We start from the raw sequence: 12,403 nt of genomic DNA on the forward strand, positions 1-12,403 counted from the left end.
CTTCCGTGGCTATTTGCCCTACTGGGACATCAATTCGAATTGGGGCATTTTCCGCCCTGCCACGCTTCTGGCGTGAATTTGCTTCAGTGGCTACTTGTCCTACTGGGACGTCAATTCGAATTGAGGCATTTTCCGCTGGTATGTAAGATTTGGTTATCCTCTTTGTATCGGAAAATGCATCAGGCAATTCATTTGCTATTCTTTGCAAATGTATAATCTTTTGAACTTCCAGTTCACATTGCCCTGATCAAGGATCTAAATGCATCAATGATGATGCATTCCAGTTAAGCTCCTTTTCAAGAAGCTTATCCTCTCCCCCTAATGTTGAAAATTTTGATTCATCAAAATGACAATCCGCAAACCGGGCTTTAAATACATCTCCAGTTTGTATCTCAAGATACCTCACTATAGAGGGAGAATCATATCCAACATATATTCCCAATTTTCTTTGGGGTCCCATTTTGGTGCGATTAGGTGGTGCAATAGGAACATATATCGCACACCCAAATATTCTTAAATGGGAAACATTTGGCTGCTGGCCAAAAGCTAATTGCATAGGAGAGAATTGATGATAACTCGTTGGCCTCAAACGAATAAGTGCTGCGGCATGTAAAATAGCATGCCCCCAAACCGAGGTTGGGAGATTTGTTCTCATAAGTAAGGGTCTAGAAATTAATTGGAGGCGCTTAATAAGTGATTCTGCTAATCCATTTTGCGTGTGAACATAAGCTACTGGATGTTCAACACTTATTCCATTAGCCATACAATAAGCATCAAAAGCTTGGGAAGTAAATTCACCAGCATTATCAAGACGAATTGCTTTGATTGGATTTTCTAGAAATTGTGCTTTTAATCGAATAATTTGAGCCAATAATCTCGCAAACGCCAGGTTGCGAGAAGATAATAAGCACACATGTGACCATCTCGAAGATGCGTCTATTAGGACCATAAAATATCTAAAAGATCCACATGGTGGATGAATAGGTCCACATATATCACCTTGAATTCTTTCCAGGAATTCAGGAGACTCAAATCCAATCTTTACTGGTGATGGCCTTAAAATTAACTTTCCTTGAGAACATGCAGCACAACAAAATTCACTAGTTTTAAGAATCTTCTGGTTCTTTAGTGAATGTCCATGAGAATTTTCAATAATTCTTCTCATCATGGTTGTTCCCAGATGACCCAATCGGTCGTGCCAAGTTATGAATTCAGTTGGGCTAATAAACTTCTGGTTTACAGTGGCATGTGATTCAATTGCACTAATCTTGGTATAATACAACCCAGATGAAAGTGAGGGTAATTTTTCTAATATAACTTTCTTATTTGAATCATGAGTTGTGATACATAAATACTCATGATTTTCCTCATTCATCGTCTCAACATGATATCCATTTCGGCGAATATCTTTGAAACTCAACAAGTTCCTCAGAGACTTGGTAGATAATAGTGCATTATTTATTATAAATTTTGTTCCTCCAGGAAACAAAATTATAGCTCTTCCGGAGCCTTCTATCACATTGCCTGAGCCAATAATAGTGTTAACATATTCCTCTTTTGGCACAAGATGGGTAAAATATATATCACTTTTGAGAATAGTGTGCGAACTTGCACTATCCGCAAGGTATACATCTTCATTACATATCCTTGCCATTCTTCAAAAACAAATAATAATAAAATGAGTAGTATGCACAGTTAAATTGAATACTTGATTAGAATTATTTTTCTAAGAAACACTGTACATAAAATAATGTCATATACTAAAATTTTATTTTAAAATTTGACACATTTAATAATTTCAAAATTCATATTAATATTTCATTATTTATGTACATCACATTTGAAACTTAAATACATAGAAAATAAAACTTAACAATAAGTTCTTTACATTATTTATTTACATATATACTTCACAATCCCACATATTAAACTATTCCATCATTGATCAAATGACCAATATTTCCTTCAGGGTCCTCAAAGAAATCAGATACATCATAATGAGTGGTGGAGTTCTCAGCATCATTTGAAACAAAATTTGTTTCCTTTCCTTTGTCGTTCTTTTTCAAAGATGCCTGGTAAAGATCGACTAGGTGCCTTGGGGTACGACAGATACGTGACCAATGGCCCTTTCCACCACAGCGGAAACACTTCTCCTCGGTTGATTTATTCTGCCCGATATTCCTTTCTTTGTCCTACTTCTGGTGAGATCCTCTCTTTTGAACATAATTCTTTTTCCTTCCATAATTTTTCTTGTTATTAAAAGCTTGCCATTTACCTCTTCTGGGGTAACGATTTGCCGCATTTACTTCAGGAAATGGCGCGGCGCCAGCTGGGCGCGCTTCATGATTTTTCAATAACAACTCATTGTTGCGTTCGGCAACAAGAAGGTAAGAAATTAACTCAGAATATTTCTTAAACCCTTTCTCTCGATACTGCTGCTGCAGGAGCACATTCGAGGCATGGAAGGTTGAGAAAGTTTTCTCCAACATATCATGATCAGTTATTTTTTCTCCACACAATTTCATTCGTGAGGTGATTCGAAACATTGCAGAATTATATTCATTTATAGATTTAAAATCTTGTAAACGCAAATGCGTCCATTCATATCGGGCCTGAGGAAGTATCACCGTTTTCTGATGATTATACCTTTCTTCAAGGTCTTTCCAAAGATCTGCAGGATCTTTTAATGTAAGATATTCATTTTTCAATCCTTCGTCAAGATGACGACGGAGAAAAATCATGGCTTTAGCTTTATCCTTCTGGGATGCATTATTTTCAGCCTTAATGGTATCTCCAAGATCCATTGAATCAAGATAGATTTCAGCATCTAGTATCCATGATAAATAATTATTTCCAGATATATCAAGAGCATTGAATTCAAGATGAGAGAGCTTCGACATAATGAAAATTTGTTACCTGAATCTTCCTAAAAATTTTATCAGAGTCTCGTGCTGATAACGTGTTGTGAAATAAAAGATATATATATATATATATATATATATATATATATGTATAAATAGAAGACTCTAGTATTAAAATAATTAGCTCAATAATAATTTATATATATATAATAATATTATATGTTGTAATGTATATATATATATATATATACAAAGATAGAAAGAAGTATTAAAAATAAAGAGAGAGAGAATTGCATATGTTTATTGTTACTATCTCAATATAATAAAGATGATTAGTATTGCTATTAATATTATATGTAAAGAGTAATAGAAAAGAGAATTTAGAATACTGATAAAATAAAAGAAGAGAAAAAATTGTAGTAAAAATATAAAGAGAAGAGTATTTGATTGCAACATAAAGAGAGAAGTGATTTTATTATTACTTGCTTGTGTTGTATCACGTACTGAGGTTTAGCCTCTATTTATACAAGTAAAGAGGCCACCTTATTCCACTGTTATTAAATACAAAGGCTTTGGTAATAATGAACTTCAGTATGGAAAATGTTAGCCACCCATAGTCATTCATTATTGTTCTTATCGTAACAACTTCCAAGTTTTGGGAAAAAAAAAGTTGCTTGTGTATGTGATTATTTCTCCTCTTGTTTGAGTAGTTTTAACTTTTTAAGTTTTAAGCCAATAATCAACAACATTTGTAATACAGTTGGAGTTGACAACGTTTTGCGAGTGAGTTATGTTAGCTTGGCATGTTTCATGCATAATATGATGGTGAATTTTATTATGTAAAAAGAGATTCTTTTTATATGTGTAAAAATTTATTTCACTCTTTTAATAGAACAAATGTCTAGTTTAGAGAGAGTGTAATTAAATCTATAATAAAAAATAAAAGCTAATCTTGATGTAGAGTGTGGATCTCATTGCAGTGAGTGAATTAAAATATTTAATGATGTAGAATTGTTAAACGTATGTTATTAATTATGAATAACAATGATGAGTTGGTTTTTGTTTTTTTTTTTTTTGGACTTGGTTCTGGGCTAGAGAACTGACCCGACCAAACACCCAGAACCCGAATTCGCCAAGCAACCCAACCCTCTAACACCCCGAACCCGACCTAACGAAGCTCCTCTCTTCTTCGTCGATGGCACTGTCTCACCGCTCCGCCTTTGTCATCGCCACATCCGTCAAAAGCTCGGGAACTTGATGCATGGAGCCGATGACGAGGTCAATCATCCTCAACGAAGACACCCGCCCGAAATTGCCGTATTTCTGCCCCGGTACTGCCGTATTCCCCCGGCGTCGCAGACCTGCCTTAATGGCTTTCCTAGTTGTAACCTTGGTTCCGCCTTGAAATTCCTGGTCTCAGGGCCATGACACAGCCGCTGCTGCTCCTCTGCTGCGCAACCTCCTCCAAAGTAGTAAGTCTGTCAGCCTCCCCTGTGTTGACCCTTCTCACTATGTTGAAGGTGCTGTTGCTGATTCTATTAATCGGCCATTGTGGAATCATGGGTTGAGATCGCTCTTCCCCTTTAGCTGCGTGCCTGTGACAGGTTTCTGTTTCCACCCTCCCAGGTAATCTCTCTTCATTTTGGCCTCCTTGAAAGCTGGTTGAAACTGAAACCTGATTGTCTTGATTTCGATTGTATTGATTATGCTGAAGAATTGAGAATCCTGCTTCTGTTATGATTGTATTCCTAACCTGTACAGGTGGAATAATTGACCATTGCCTCTGTAACTGATTTCCCGCTGTCATCGCTGCCAGTTGGTGAGCTAGATTGTTGCCTTCTCGTGGAGTCCAAGTAGCTCCCACATCCGGAGCCTCTTCCAGCAGTAGGAGAATATCTCTGATGATTGCGTCTGCTTTAGCTAAGGGCGTTCTTGCCTTAATCGCTTGAACCAAAGGTAAGCAATCTGTTTCAATTATGCAATTTCTTATCTGTAGATTTTTAATGAGAATTAGAGCCTCTCTATATGCTTGCGCTTCTGCTGCTAAAGCTGATGTTGTCTTGAATGTTGATGTTGTCCCAATGATGATTTTTTCTTGCCAGTCTCTGACCACCGCTGCGGATGCTGCCATGCTAGTTTCCCTGTGAAAAGATGCGTCTGTGTTCACTTTCGTCCTATTGTGTGGCAGAGGCTTCCAGGTAATTCTCCTTCCATCCTTGCATTTTATCTAGAATCTTCTCTTGTATCCACTCCAGCACCTTGTTCTTGGATCTTTCCCATATCGCTGGTAGCCCTAAGTATCTTCCCAGATCTTCCCATGACGCCATTCCGATGATCTCTTCAATGCTCACCCTCCTCTAGATGGATACCTAACTTCCAAAAATTAGACCGGATTTCTCTGTATTAATTCTTTGTCCTGATGCCTCGGTGTATTTGTTTATGATCTGAATTAGTTGATATATCTCTTCTTCTTGCGCACCTGCAAAAATAATACAATCATCATCGAATAATAGGTGAGTTATAACTGGTGCAGTTGGAGCTAATCTTATTCCTGAAATAAGATTATCTCTCAACGCCTTCTCCATGAGAACAGTAAAACTTTTCGCTGCCAAGATAAAGAGATAGGGCAACAGAGGATCTCCCTGTCTAAGCCCTCTTTGAGGATAGATCTTGGTTAATAGTTTTCCATTAATTTTAAATCTATAAGTAGCACTTTTCACGCAGCTCATCATCAACTTCACCCATTTTTCACTAAAACCGAACTTTTCCATGACCTTTTGTAGAAAATTCCATTCCAATCTATCGTATGTCTTATTCATATCCAATTTGATAGCTATGTCATTGCTTCCATAATTTTCTTTCCTGTTTAATTTATGAAACACTTCCTGTACTACTACTATATTGTCTTGTATGAGTCTTCCTTTTATAAAAGCGCTCTGAACCGAAGATATGATAAGATCTAACACTTTCCTTAACCTTTCAACCAAGACCCTTATTACAATCTTATATATAAAATTACAGCAGCTGATGGGTCTGAGATGATTCAGGCTTTCCGGTTGACTCACTTTAGGAATCAAAACAACGGTTGTCTCTCCTAAGTCCTCCGGTAAGTTGCTGTCTTCAAAAATCTGTTTCACCAAACCACACACTTCTTTACTCAGAATATCCCAATGCTTTTGGAAGAAAATTCTGTTTAAACCATCTGGCCCCAGAGCTTTTAAGCTTCTCATACTAAAGACTGCTTCCTTAATGTCCTCATCATTGATCTTTGCCATAAGCTCTTCATTCATCTCTCTAGTGACTCTCATTGGTATCTCTCTTGTGCATTCTTCCAGGTTCCTATCCCCTTCAGAAGTAAACAGCTTAGTAAAATGTATTTCTACTAACCTCATTATGTCTACTTCTCCTTGTATCCAATGTCTTGCCTCATCTTTCAATTTTTCAATTCTATTCCTCATTCTTCTCTGTATGGTTATTGCATGAAAGAAAGCTGTGTTTTTGTCGCTCCATTTTAACCATTTCAACCTTGATCTTTGTCCCCAATATTTTTCTTCTTGTTTCCAAAGATCTGAAATCTGATTCTTCAGCTCTTTCTCCCTTCTTTGATCTCCATCCGTCATATCGCACTCTTGTATTTGTTGTAGCTCACTTTTCTTTTTTTCTATTTCTTTATCTGCTCTTTTAAATTTTCTTCTGCTCCACTCCATCAACTTCCTTTTGCATCTGCTTCTCTTTCTAATAAACTGATTCCAACAATTTATGTTTCCATCATCCTGCTGCCAACTCCTCCTAATAACCTCTTCACACTCTTCATGCTCTGTCCAAAAGGCCTCAAACCTGAATTCTCTTTTTATCTGATCTCGCGGTTGTGTTTCCAAAATTAAGGCACAATGGGTTGAACTAATTGCCAGAGCCGCTTTAAGAATAACATTTTGATGTATATGCAGCCATTTCCAATTTACTAACACCCTATCTAGTCTTTCCCTAGTGATAAAGTTGTTTCTAAGATTGCTGCACCATGTATATTTACTTCCTTTAAGATCAATATCCATTAAATCATTATCATCTACAAACCTTCTAAAAGTATATAAATAAATTCTTGGTTGTGGATGAATGCCTACCTTTTCGTCTTGACTTAGAATATCATTGAAGTACCCCAAATAAGCTTGAGGTTCTTCCCAGCACCTATTACTTACCGTAAGCTCCTGCCATAGTTTCCTTCGCTTTTGGAAAACTGGGTTACCATACACAAAAACACCCTGCCATTTCAGAACATTATTTATGTTAATACTAGCTTTAATATAGTTGGCACACCACTTATAAACATCGATATTAGTATTAGATTTCCATAACAGACATAGCCCACCGGACAAGCCCCGGAGTTCTACGCAAAATATCTTGTCAAAATTTAGCCTTCTTCTTATTCTATTCATTTTTTCTTGACTGGCCCTAGTTTCCATTAAAAACACTATAAGCGGCTTTACTTTTTTACATAGATTATACAATTCCGAAATTGTCGGGGCAGCCGCTATTCCCCGACAATTCCAACAAATTATACTCATGGCTGAGGTTGGGGCATGTTAAGGCCCGCCTCCTCAGCCATTTGTATTCCCTTAATCTGACTAGAGACATGCTTAGCTAACTGATACTCCCCTGTGTCCAAGGCAGTGATGCTGGTCCTTCCTTTCTTGGGTTCCCTATCATCTTGCTCCTCCTTCCATTCTGTGTATGTTAGCAGTGGGACCTGTTTGTTCTCTCGTTTCCTTTTCAAGTTCAGCTTTAATTCCAGCTTCTTAGCTAGTCGCGTTTCCTAATCTGTCTGAGCTTCCGTTCCTTTATCTTCTTCTTCATCACTTGCTAACTCTACATAGTAGGCGTTCTCACCTTGCTTGACATGCTGACCCACAAATTCGTGTTCTCCATTCTGAGCTTCCTTGGATAACTTTCTTAAAGTATTCTCCTCCTTTCCATCCTTCAATAGTTCTTGATTTTCCCTTTCATTTGTTCTGGCTTCACACGTTTGTTTGTCCATCATTCTTGCTAGCATAAGTCTCTTTAATTCCTGGCCTATGGTTTCTCTTTCTTTTTTTCCCTGGCCCATCTTCCCATCTTTCATTTTATAGCTGTTCACTTCTTCTTCTTTAGTTATATAATTATTCAGCCCACTTCCTTCAATATTTCTTCCTTGTTGATGTAAATCCCCTGTGTTGGGCCCAAAATTCCTTGTTTGTCCGTTTTCACTTGATTTTTGTGCCTCATACCTTCTTTCTCCCTTCTGGGCCTTTTTGTTATTGGCCCATTCATATTTCCTCTCTCTTATCTCTTTAATTAGGTTGCTGAGCTTATAGGCTGCTCCAAGGTCACATTGCGTATCTCTCTCTTCCTGAAAATCAGGAATTTTTGGTACTTCTTCTACTTGCTCTTCGGCATCTGCCATCTCTTCTTCTCTCCTCATTTGGTTTTTCCGGACGCTTTCCTCCCGGATTTTTTGCTGCAGTGCTCGCTCAGCCCTAATCCTACTCTCCTCAGAGCTTTGTTCCTCACCACTCTCTCTATCAGGGTTTTGTTGCTCACGCGCCTGCTCCTCCCCTTTGTCTCTCCATCCTTGTTGTTCTGAGCTGCCTTCTCCCATGGTTGGACCTTGTCGTCCCTGGCTTACTCCCAATCCCAATGAGTATTTCTTCTTTGTTGGATCCCAGCATGCCATGGCCATTGGATTCTTGCATGTTTTCTTCTCATGCCCCAATATACCATAGTTAAAACAATAGCTATCCGGCAGCCTCTCATACTTGAAAAAGACCCACAATGGTGGCAACTTCTTTCTGTCTAACCAGAATCCTGTAGGTAGAGCCTTGGTGATGTTGATGCTAACCCTGATTCTCATATATGGTCTCCTAAGGACTCCATCTACTTTCGGATCTTCAGCCTCTGTCAAGACTCCTAGCATTTTACCAATAAGAATCTCTGTCTCTTTGTCCATGTAGTCATGTGGAATGCCGTGCACTTGAATCCAAAATTCTATGAAGTCATGATCAACTTCAAAAACTGATTCACCCTCCCTCCATAACCTGAGATTGACCATGTTTCCTTTGACATTCTATGGACCGTTCTGCATGATCTGCAGCCCCTTCTTCATGTCTTTGAAACTGAATAACATCTTCTTCCATCTAATGTCTGTAACTACAACACCTTGAGGGTTTTCCCACATTCCCAGCAAAGTATTTTACATGTTTTGAAGTTTATCTCCTTGTCACTTATTAATTTACCCACCACATTTAGGCATTCTTTCTTATATCCCAATTCTCCAGGCTTGTTGAGCTTGATGACTTTACCTTCGATATTGTTCATGTTGTAGGTTGCTGAAGCCGTGTTGTTGTGTATTCTGGTTTCCCAATGGTATTGGAGGTTCGATTTGAGCAAGGGTTAGGTGAGAAAGTGAATATGGATACTGAAGTAAGATTGAAAATAACTCCCTTTTTTTGGAGAAGAACCCGGAGTTCTTAGAAGACTCTCCTGTTGAGAGAAGAAGAGCTCCCTAGAAGAGAATGTAGCTGAATCAGTTAATTTGAGTTTGTTTTTGTTTTATTTCTTTAATGGAAGTAAGTTTTTAGGCCAAGCCAACTTTTTTTTGTCTGAATTTTTAATATATACATAATTTAGCCACTTATATGATATTTTTTTAATTGATGTCTAATTTCGCTTGATTTATTTTTGCTAATAATTTTTAAATTATTATAATTATTTTACTTTTATCCTTTTAAATCTAAAATAAACCATTTAATTTGTTTTTGACAATTTGACCAAAAATTTTAGACACCAAAATAAATACCTACATAATTATATATAGTTAAATACTAAAATATTTATACGTTATTAAATTAATCTTGTATGTATCAAATATAAATTATTGATTAAAACATATTTTCTTTTATTAATTCAAGCGTCGATAATCCTACCTAACGAGAATCACTTTGAGTATTTTTTCGTCAACAACATTCAACATATTACTACCATCATAATTTGTCACGTCCCAACAGCAATCTTCTATCAACGCAAAGATAAAATTTTGACCTAAGCATCACCTGTTAACTGCTTTAAATTTACCTTACACATTAAATTAAATTCCAAATTCAAATAACCATTTTGATCCATGAAACAATAATTTTTACAAATTCAGTTATTCACCATATCTTTATTTTAAAAATAATTTACTAGTAAGTAAAAATTTAAATAATAATTACTTAAATATTTTTGTTCACATCAACCATTGACCTACACATAATTTACGTTATCATTAAATTAACCTACACATAAATGAAATAACAACTAAATTAACATTGTCAAGTATAAAAAATTTGGTCATTAACAATGTATCTATTTTTTAAGTTTTAACCAAAATGTCAATCCTAAACTCTAAACCCCTTATCATTAAATCTTAAAATTCTTAGCAATTCAATTTTAAAATGAAAAATTTAAACCATCTAATTTTAATCTCTAAACAATAAATCACAAATTATAATTCCTTAATCATGAAACATAAACTATTCAATCATAAACTCTAAACCACCCAATCATAAATCCTAAACAATATATTTCTAAACTCTAAATTTTAAAGTTTTTACACTAAAATCTAAATCCTAAAGCATCTTACACTAAACCTTAAATCAAATAACAATAAATTTGAATAACTAAACCATTTTATTCACGAGTTTAAAAATAAATTAAACAACAAAAAGAATTTAAATGACTTTTAATTCAATTTTAATAAGTTAGACTTTATTTAAATATCAGGAATACAAAGTAAATAATTATTTTTTTAGAAATTTTTATAAGACTCATTTTTAAAAGGATCCATTTTTATAACAATACTTATCATTTCATAGTTTTAGAATGAATTAAATATAAAAATTAAAGAAAGAGTTAAAAAAAAAAAACAATAAAATTCACCTAAATGAATCATGAATAAATGATTTCAGATCATATCCGAAAATAGATAATACTCTACTTAATCTCTATATTAACAAATTGAATGTATAAAAGTGGCCATATTTATTTCAAAGGTAAATCACATAAATAAATTGAATGACTTTTAAATTTACATAAATGTCCTACATGCAAACCGATTATATGAATATCTCAATTATATATGATTCGAATTAGTAGGTGTATTAGTTAATCGAATTCATTGGAATCAATTTTTTTATAAAAAAACATTCCAGTGAAAACTATTTCATGTAAATCGAATTTATTGGATTCAATTTATGTAAAACGAAGCTAATAGCTTCGATTCAGTAGGAGCAGCTTCCATGGAGATAAATCGAAACTATAAGAAATCAAACCACACTCAAGGTAAATCAAATTCATGGGTTTCGATTTAATGATTTTGACGAGTGCATTACACATTTTTATAGTGCTCATAACATCTTCTAAGCCATTTACAATAAATTCAAAAAATACTTACAAAAAAATTTTAATCCTTAAAAAATTTGCAATAAATTCATATAACCTCTTTGCATTTTAGACATTCATATAAATTTAGAACTTATTCAGTTTATTTATGTGATTTACCCTCGTCTTAATCCTTTTGGTGACACATACACATATATATACAAGAATCACTCTAAATTAGCATCCATCTAACACATTTTTTTTGTGATTATTTTTTTATCAATAAATTATTTATTATCAAGCATGAATATAACTTGTTAAATAACATGATGCCATTTAGTAAAATACTTATGAAAAAAGCATACATATTTCATTTTTTCGTAAAAATTACAAATTATATTTTGAAATTCTAACAACTATATTAATTAAATATATTCAAAATTTCTACCAATATTCTACGAAAATAATTATAATTAAACACTAAATTCTATCATCGATTTAAAATCGTTACAATACAAAAATTTTATCACATACCAAAAAAATTATTATCAAAATAAACCATAAACAAACCAAAATTAAATTCTAAATGCTAAAGCATTTTATTTTTGTGCACTATTATAATTTTTTTATAACATAAATTATTCATCCTACTACAAAAATTAACCTTAACTAATAATAAAATCATAACTAATGGATGATTATAGTCTAAAACATTATTAAGAATAAAATTATTAAGAGTATTAGAATAAAAATAACATGTAAAAATAAACTAAACTAATATTTTCAAAAATACAAAAACACATTTTTCATAACAAAAAAATGTCCAATTTTCATAAAAAAAAATCAATTAACACCTACATCTATATAAAACAAATCAATTAAGACAAAAAAAAAAGGAGGCCACTCAGATAAAGACGCTTAAAACGTCTTTTTTTAAAGATGTTTCCATGTTGTGTTTTAATTGGTTTCTGTATAATTTATTCGGTGTTCTTCATCACATATTATTAAATTTCTCAAAAGATTTTCTTTCCAAAAATAATAAAAAACATTTAATTTAGAAAACAAAAAAGGTAATAGATTAACTATTAGATTTTTTTTAAAATATTATTTACATAAAAAAATATATCACATTCATCAAATATATATATATATAT

This window comes from Arachis hypogaea, chromosome 11 (assembly GCF_003086295.3).
Source record: "Arachis hypogaea cultivar Tifrunner chromosome 11, arahy.Tifrunner.gnm2.J5K5, whole genome shotgun sequence".
Classification (NCBI taxonomy): Eukaryota; Viridiplantae; Streptophyta; class Magnoliopsida; order Fabales; family Fabaceae; genus Arachis; species Arachis hypogaea.